The sequence below is a fragment of the Anser anser genome, assembly GCF_964211835.1.
Source record: "Anser anser genome assembly, chromosome: 2".
Classification (NCBI taxonomy): Eukaryota; Metazoa; Chordata; class Aves; order Anseriformes; family Anatidae; genus Anser; species Anser anser.
This window is the reverse complement of record NC_139721.1, coordinates 46,952,436-46,962,603: the sequence shown is the minus strand read 5'-3', so window position 1 is coordinate 46,962,603 and position 10,168 is coordinate 46,952,436.

Sequence of the window (10,168 nt, the reverse complement as noted above, 5' to 3'; positions counted from 1 at the left end):
ACAATATAAAACATTCGTAATGTTATTTTTCTATAGCACATTTTTCAAGCTCAGATGTCAAGAAGACTTGGAAGATGGATATTTTAAACAGGGCCGTTAAGCTTCTTGCTTGATAATCTTGAGAGCAATTGACTAGAGGCTGTCTCTGATGCTCATAAGTTATGCTTTCAGGTTGCACTAGACACACCAGAGTGTGACAGTACTGAAAGCATCTCCAAGAACAATAATTATTTTCTGCATGGACAAGTGATCTATCCGCAGTTAAAGGATCTATTCTGTACAGGGGAAAAAAAGTCAAAATTAGGGAGATTTTAAATATGTGATCAGCATCACCATTAGTGCACACATTAGTTGTGTTTAAAACCTCTAATGCCTTTAGATAGTAGAATGGACAAAATATGTATGATTATTGGAGAATAGCTTTTTTTTGTTGTTGTTTATTTTAAGATTTTGGTTTTGGTTTGAATCAAGATCTATAAGAAATTTATTTTAAAATGCATTTGTCAAACTTATTTTGTCCCTCTCATCAAAAAATTGAAAACATTTTTTTTTTAAATGCAGATTTGCATACGAGTGGTAACTAGGGTGATGCTCTAACTAAAACTGCATATTTCTGTTACCTACAGTGGGTGTATTGTTTTATATATTAGGATGTTACATAGAGAGCTAGTAGAAAAATGCACATTTAAATTATATAAATTATATTATGTGTACATAGATATGTGTGTTTACATATAATTATACATTTACTTGTTCACCATACTGTTCAATGTTTACATTCTTCATTTACAGAAATGGTTTCCCTTTTGCATAAACTACAGAATAATATCCATTCTTGGTTTGTGCAGAAAAAACTGTTTGAAAGGTCACTCAAAAACCTGAAGCCAGTAAATATAATTAATTAGGAAGTCTTATGAACACTTAATTCATGTGGGAAGCTAAAAACATTCAGAGTCAGCTCTTTCCAGTTCTGAGACAATGAGAATGGACCAGCTGTTGGTGGCCTACTGAATTATGTTCTTCATAAATCTCATGCTGAGATTAATAGTTTACTGCAGGTCACCCATGTATGCCACTTCCGAGTTGTTACATTAAGCTTCCATCCAAAACAGAATCAAAAAAAAAAAAGAAAAAAAAGTGGGGGAGGGGAGGGGATAGAGTTTACAAATGGAAAGACTTCAGATTTTTGATAGTTTGTCATTTCATGAAAGATCGTGGAAAAAGTAGTGACCAAAATTCAGAAAATTAGACTTGGAGAAAGACTAATAGTTCTGGTGAAAAGCTCCCGACCACGGTCTAGAACAAATTATTTTATGCTCAGTGGAGAGATCCTGGGGAGATAATTTGCATTGGCTTACATAAGTGACTGTAAAGGTAACTGACTGTTTTAGAAGTCTTGTGAAACCTAGAAACTCCCTAGGTACAGGCTGGCTGTGCTTAGAAGAAATTAGTGTTAGCACTCTATAAACCCTTTTTCTAGTTTATTTCCTTATGAAGAATTATCATTTACTAGCACCAACTGAAATGTCTGATAACTAAGAAAAACTATAGAGAAGAAAGTATGTGGTGCAGCTTACTCCATTTTATACATTACATGGAACAGACTGTCTGTCTCATTATTCTGTACAGAAAGCCTGTAGCAATATGTAATTATATGTAAAATTACTCACAAGCCAATTCTGACAGAGGCCTATGGGATCTCTCATTGGTCCTCAAAGGTGGGTAGGAGTGAGTAAGATGGGGAAGGGCTACGTAGTTAGGTCCTATCGAGACTTAGATGTGTCCTCTAACAGCCTGTTCTTGTTCTGAGCCTTCGGGAATGATGACGAGCTCTTCTCAGTGAACAAACTTCTAGTGAGAAGGCTAAGAGGAATTTGATTTCTCCCTTTGTCAGGTTATATAGCATTCTTCCTTGCATGCACTCTTGTAAAATACCCACAGAAAAAATAAAATAAAATCTGTTGTAATAGAAAATAACAGATCTGGAAATAGTACTACATGGAAGTATATGAGGAATTATATCTCCAGCATAGATGTTTGTAAAGTCAGATCCAGCTATAATGCAGATAGCCATTCAGCTTCACAGACTTCTCTCTTGAAGTGGTTGGGAACATTCATACTACATCAACTGACTAATGCAGGAGTAAAAGCTTCCTGGGCTCTCTGCTAAATCCAAACATCTCTTTCACTCAATAATCCAAAACAGCAAGGCAGTCCTGTTTGCACTATAGAATCAGGTTTTTTACACCAAAAGCTGGCATTTTTTATTTTCTTTGTAAAAAATGAATAATCATAGGGTACATTATAAATAATGTCCCAAGATCTACAGGAGAAAAACAAGAATAACAAAAAAAAAAAAAAAGAGGAAAAATTTTAAAAAATAAAAAAAAGAAAGAAAGAGAACTGGAACATAACACCCTATGGTTATAAAATCTTTCTATCCAAAAGAATCCTATTGCATTGTGCCAAAGGCAGTATTTTCTCATCAGGTGAAGAAGGTGGGGGTAAAAGCTGGCTGTTGTTCTTCTGGTACATATACACGGCAGGTTTCTACTACATCTTTTAGTACAGGAAGAAACAGAGGCCATTTTAAAAATGAAGGTGGAGAATGAGTGAAGATGATATACACCAGTTTCTCAAGATTTGATTCAGCAAGGACCTTTCACAAGAAGGTGCTTCTAATGTTGCTGAAAATGTAAAGGAGAAGTGGAAGAAAGAAACAGATGCTCAACAGGACCCCAAGTAAACCATACCTTTTGAAGGAGCTTAGATCATCTTGGCTTATTTAGTAGAAACAGAGGCACTTCAAAGATTACAGTTCTCCCTAGCTACTTTGTGGGGGTTGAAAGTGTTGCAGAATCAAAGTCAGGGATTTCCAGGTGTCCAAAATCATTTCCTGTAAGCTCTAGGATTTCCTCAGAGATTTTATTTTGAACTGCTGGATCCTGTTTTGGATCCTGTTTGGTTTAGAAGGCTTGACAAGCTGACAACCCAGGTGCAATTGGATCTGTGGAAATAATGATTGTAGTCATTAGGGAAATATTTCTTGGAATGGTGTAGTGGCAAAACTCTGCACATGGGATGACAGAAATGTAGAAGAATAAAGAGACAATGCAAATCCAGTACAGTATGATTTAAAACATTAAACAAGCAGTGGCTTTTAAAATGTCAGCCATTGGAAGTAATGGATTTTATTTGCTTTTAAGCCCTGTTGCAGAGGACAGGAATCAATAATGCTCCTCTCCATTAAATCAAGACTGTTTTTACTCTGGTATTCCTTTCAGTATTGCACATAATTTTATTACTCCATGCTTTTCTCACAGGCTTCAGTAATTGACTGGCAAAGCTACAGCATTTAGGAAAGTTTTTTGCACTTGGCATCAGGAGACACAGAGTTCCTAAGCTCATTTCATTTGTGATTCTTGAAAGCTTGCAGTCAAGTCATGTCTTTTAAGCATGAAGCTCCAAGGAATTGCACAGATAAAGCTTGAAGAGCAGAGGAAAGCTAAAAGAGAGATAGAAAAAGCAAGGGGGACTAGAAGGAGATAGATACAAGCAACACAGAAGCAACAGACAGCATAAGCTTCAAAAGAGAAAACATGGAATCTCATGGTACACAGAAAAATCTTAAAAAAGAAAACAAAAGGTAACATTTTGGTGCTCACCTAACCCTCATAAGGCAGCCTACAGAGGCAATGGAGAGTTCTTAAAGCTATGTCTGCCTCTGAGATTTCATCCTGTGTGAAAGCTGTAGATTGAGATGAATAATAAGATTGTCAGCTCAGGACCAAGACTGTCTATCAATCAGCTTAATAAATAAATAAATAAATAAAGACAGACAGCAACAAAACCAAACCAAAACAATAAAGCAATCTTAACAATCCCATGTTTATCATTGATTCAGTTAAATATGTAATTAGCTATTTTCTTTAATGTTTCAGGCAGCTTCACTTGTCTGATTGTGTCTGTTTTGCTGTCAGACACTCAGCTCTCTTTAATACATAGCATCCCCAGGACACCTATCCTTTACCCAGAGTATACCCAGGATACCTGTCCTTTGGAACATTTATCCTTTACAGAGTATCTTCCTTTCTGTTGCAGAAAATGAAACTTGCTCCTTTCTGCATGCTGCCATAATATGTTCTGATCAGTTGAATTCACATGTCATTTTCATTTTCTGCAGTAGCAGGGCACACAGCTGGTGCTGGGAAACCAGTTTCCTATTACTGTTCTCTGATGAGAGTTTGTTGGTGACACTGCACGCTCTTCAACAGAGCCACTGAATTATAATACACATGTGTAGCTCAATTCTTTTTCCAGTGCCGTCAATGGCAAAACACCCATGGACTGTACAGAAACCTATGTAAAGCAATTTGACAGTATCAGGACCTTGCCTATCTATCTATCTATTTATTTATTTATTTATTTCTCTTTCTGGATAACCTATATAATGCAAAAGAAAAATAGTAGCCAAAAACTGGACAAGAGGTATTAGAAGGAAATAGTAAAATGCTTCTTATGGGACAAGAATAGCTAAGTAAAGCTTAGGATGAGGTCATGGTCAAGGGCTAGAACCATTAGGCCTGCCATGATATAGATCTTCAAATGTGCTTGGAGCCAGACTGCATCTCTGACATCATGAGTCAAGAGTAGCCCCATCGATAAATATGCTTTCTCAGAGCATTTTCAATTAAAATAGGAAAGAAATTAAGCGAAGGGAAAAAAAAAAAAAAAAGAGGGAAAAGAGGGAAGGCAACCAGCGAATTGGAGTTAAAGGAACTATTCCTAAGGAATCTCATAAACAGTGGATTAGGACTGATTCCTTGTTCTATTTCCTTTAAATGAATATGAGCTACAAAAATGCCCTTTATTTTGCTCTTTACCCTGCTTTGTACTTAACACTATGAAGGACTCTCAAGTGCATGTTACAACTTAGCAATGTTAAAATGTATAAAACGATGTGACTATTTCTTAGTTTAAATAGAAGTCCATTTCTTAGCACAGATACTCATTCTGCTGCAAGGAGACATGAGAACCAGTACTGGCAGAAAACAATTAAGATTGTTATCACAGGATGGTCAAGCCTGCACTTTTTAGTATGTCTCTACAGTTTACAGATGCTCTCAATCCAGGACTTGCTATAAAATATCAGAATGTGATTCTAAGAAGCTATAGGAAATTAAAACAATATCTAAAAAGGTAACACAAGTAGGTCATTTGCAGAATAAAATACTTAAAAGAGAAGGACAAAAGATTTCTTAAATTTGTATGAAATGAATAGATACTTCAAAGAACATATTAAAGCCTCTTGAAATTACAGGCTATGTCAAATAAGAGTAGTATTGGTAGAGCAGAAAATTTTATCTCCTCGGAACAAACATGATACAGATTATGTGAGGTGTTGGGGGAGAGGGGGGAGGGCGGAATAAAGAAGCTTTGTACTTCTTCTGTACTATTATTCTCATTTCCCTGAGGCAGTCTCACTTGAAAATGCCTCAGTGAAACAGATATTAACATATACGTAATCTATCATGCCAAAATCATGTAAAAAGGCACCATGCCAAACACACTGAACTTCTGAACAGAATTCATACTTAATAAAACATAAATTCATGTAATTTGAAGATAAGTAGAAGTTTAAGCACATCACTGTTAACATCCATAATGCCTGGTCTGGCAGGTAGACAGAAACTGCAGTCAGACAGAGTTTGCTAATAAGTATGTGGACTAAGGCTGTGATTACTTTTTAAGGCTGACAGTAAGAAACAGCATCATTGAACTAAGAACCATTAGCTGTCAACACATTGTTCAACAGAGCTAAAAAGAGTGGTTTCACTGTTAGAGATCTGGTGTTAGAATCACTGGGGATTTGAAGATAGAAACAGAAGGCAAGACAGAACATTAATCTGATTGGGGATTGAAAAATCTACCTTCACTTCATGAAAATAATGCCATTATAGCTACAAGCAGAAGAAAATTCACATATTATAGTCCTGCAGTCAAATGATAATTTTGCCACAAAAGCACAACTTGTGGCGGTATAGGCTGCAAATTCCCAAAAAATAATTGGGGGGGAAAAAAAAAAGAGTCAGCAACATATTCAGCAATTTGAGACACCTCCACTCAACAATATGTACAAATGAGAGTATCAGACTTCCTACAGCTTCACAACAGTGCTGTGGCCTCAGCAAAGATCTTAGAAGGGGATCTAAGAATCACAGAAATACTTGGGTCAGATGGGACCCTCATCCACAATCATTTCATCACAGAAGGCAACCAGGTTCACCTGGCAAGGTTTACCCCTGCTCAACCTGCAATGATAGACCCAAACACTATTTTGCTTCACAAACACTTTTTTCTCCTTCATGTGGTTAGAAATGGCTTTTAAGAGGTAAAATCTTCCTCTATGCACAAAATGTTATAATGATTAATTATTACACATTATACTTTTAAAATCCAGTTGGTATTAAGAATGGAAGATACAGAAATACAAAGATCATTTTAATGCAAATAGACTGAATCAAGAATCCTTTTCTAAGAATAAGGCAATTTTCAAGGCAGCAGTTTGGTGTGGTTGTGTAGTCCTCAAGGGAATGAGAAAAGGAAAGCAATTCAAGAAGTTACAAAAAATTCTCATCCATTTTTTTCTCCCTTCTTATTTCTTTTCCTCTTCCTGAATATTCTATCCTTACGAAGGAAGTATGTTCTCTGGCCCAGTGAAGCTGGGGGACAAGAGGTGTAGGTCCAAAGCAAGATCTCAAACTTGAAGGAAGATTGAGGGATGCAAAGACATACTTTTGCAAGCTGAATGTCTGTGTGCTGGCACAGGGACTGAGAGAAAACCTTGTTGGCACACAGAGCACAGCCACAGCTGGATTTTCCAACCAAGGCTTCATAAAGTTCTCTAGGCACTCTGGAAAATGAGGTGAGAAATTTGATGCTAAATTTAATTTGTTTGGAGCCAGGGTCATATTTTTTTAACAGTATGCTGAAGGGAAAGTGATTGCAGAATAAGTATGACTATCTTTGTTGGTGGAAGGTGGTGGGACTGCATGAGTACATGTATGTATGTAGACGTAGTATGTGGCAAATACCTACAAAACATATAGGACAGCAAAACTCATATAATTTGAAAGCCACTCATGTAATACATTACATTTAAATTTACAGATGTAAAGCTGGCAGAAATTAGTACTCATTATAAGTTTAAAACTTACAAGTGCTTTTATCTGGGTTTGCCTGCACTAAAATTTTGACTCTCCACCATTTCTTTAGTAACTACGTGGGTAAAATTCCACGGAAAATCTTGATATATTGCACTTTTAAGTAATATGCTGGGGATGTGTACCTTTTTGACAACTTTGCATTGACAAAAAAAAGCCACAGAGTACAAGCATCCATGGAGCCTTTGACATCAGGAGGCAGGGAGAAGCTGCCTCCCTCAGATGGGGGTGCGTGTTCCAAGGGCTCCCTGTACACTTTCCTTACAGCTTTCCTGATCACCTTGAGAGGCAGTGATGAGTGACATTGGCCCACTCTGGCCTCCCCTGTGCTGAAACAGGCTGTGTTTTCCAGCCTGACTTTAGCATGCTCCATTGAATTTCAGTAAACAAGTTTGTTTATGAGCCCGACAAACCTTGAGAACAGTTTAAAACCACGCTCAAAAAATTTATTCCCAGTCAGTTTATCATATGCCAGGGAATCCCATATATTGCTCCCATTCACAAGTCCCAAGTCTCCATTTAATTCTTATCTCTTGAGGCCATGTATCCCAGAAGTACTGAAGTTCTGTAGCCTGGACTATTTTGCAGAGAAAATGATAAAAAATAGGTTTATCAATGTCTTTTATTCTCCTAATGTTCCTTTCAGTTATAAATTGCTCTTTCCTTCTTTCTATGTTGCTGTTATCTAGCCATGTAGCTAATAGTCCAGCTTCTCCCTGTAACCTTTCCCCCTCTGCCTTTATCATTTTCTCTCAGGACTCTTGCTCTTCTTTACATTGTTTACTTCTCTCCTGCATTGCTCTTCCACCCTCAACATCCTCTGTTTGTAAAAGGTTTGACATTACTTTACATGTGCACATGGGATTTCATATGATTGCTGGACTGAGCAACTCAAATATGCTCAGTAGATATGCTCCAGATCAAAGCCTTATGAAATATGATGATCTCACATATGCTGTCTACAACAACAACAACAAAACAAGAATGTCAGAATAGTAGCAAGAGCAAAGCCAAAGAAAGGTTTCTCCATCTCAATCATTTTTGAATACATCCTAAAAATATATTAAGTGTAGATTTGGGATATTTTCAATACTCACAGGAATATTATTGTTACAACTCCATTGCAGCTTCCTTCAATTCATGAGTTCTATTGCTAGAATTAATACTGCATGTAGAATTAATGTTGCATGAGAAAATATAAGGGCTAACCAAGTAGATCAATAGGTATTTTCATTTCCCCATATTTGATCCTTTCTGAAAATAAATTTTCAGTAATTTGTCATTTTCAATAACTGATTTTCATCTGGATAATGTGTCAGATAAAACATAACACTATTACAAATGTGCCTGTGAATAAAGTCTGGGTGACTTTGCAAACATCCCTTTGTCACTTAGAAATAACTTTCCGTACTACAAACATATCTGTACTTGGATTCAAAATGTTGTGGTTTAAACCTGGCTGACAGAAATGTAACACAGCCACTCTCTCACTCCTCCCAGGTGGGCTGGGGGAGAAAATCAGAAAGGTAAAAGTGTGAGAACTCATGGGTTGAGATAAATGGAGTTTATTAGGTAAAGCAAAAGCTGCACAAACAAGCAAAGAAAAACAAGGAAAACATTTGCTACTTTCCATTTATAGGTAGATCACAGAATCATAGAATCATGGAATCATAGGATCAATCATAGAATGGTTTGGGTTGGAAGGGACCTAAGAGGTCATCAAATTCCAACCCCCCATGCCATGGGCAGGGACACCTTCCACTAGACTAGGTTGCTCACAGCCCCATTCAACCTCTCTCTGATCACCTCCAGGGATGGGGCATCCATAACTTCTCTGGGAAACCTGTTCCATCCTGTGCCTTACCACCCTCTGAGTAAAGAATGTTCTGCTAACATCTGATCTTACTCCTCCCCCCTCTCACACACACACTTTAGTTTGAAATCATTTCCCCTTGTCCTAACAATATCTGCCCATGTAAGTCGCCTTCCATCTCTTTTATGATGTCCCCTTTAAGTACTGAAAGGCTGCAAGTACTGAAAGGTCTCCCTGGAGCCTTCTTTTCTCCAGTCTGAACAGCCCCAGCTATCTCAGCTCTTTTTTTCATAGGAGGGGTGCTACAGCCCTCTGATCATTTTCATGGCTCTCCTCTGGACCCACTCAAAGGGATCCACATCTTTCTTGTGCTAGAGGCCCCAGACCTGGATACAGCACTCCAGGTGGGTCCTCAAGAGGGCAGGAGCAGAGGGGCACAAACACCTCCCCCAACCTGCTGGCCACTCCTCTCTTGATGCAGCCCAGGATGCAGTTGGCCCTCTGGGCTGCAAGAGCATACTGCTGGTTCATGTTGAGCTTTTCATCCACCAGAACCCCCAAGTCTTTCTATGCAAGGCTGCTTTCAATGAGTTCTTCTCCCAGTCTGTGCTGATGTTTGGGATTGCCCTGACCCAGGTGCCACACCTTGCACCTGGACTTGTTGAACCTCATGAGGTTCACCTGGGCCCACTTCTCAAGCTTGTCCAGGTCCCTCTGGATGGCATCCCTTCCTTCTGTTGTATTGACTGCACTACTCAGCCTGGTGTCATCTGCAGTCTTGCTGAGGGTGCACTCAATCCCATTGCCTATGTCTTTGATAAAGGTATTAAACAGTACTGGTCCCAAGACAGACCTGAGGTACTGTTCCTGAGGTGACACCATCTTCCACATGGACACAGAGCCATTGAACACCACTCTCTGGGTGTGGCCTTCAAGCCAATTCCTTCTCCACCAAATGGTCCATGCTTCAAATCCATATCTCTCCAAATGTGGAGACGAGGATGTCATGTGGGACCATGTCAAAGGCCTTACAGAAGTTGAGGTAGATGATGTCAATTGGTTTTTTAGTTGGTCTTCCCTTGTCAACTGATGCAGTCACTCCATCACAGAAGGCTACCAGATCGGTCAGGCA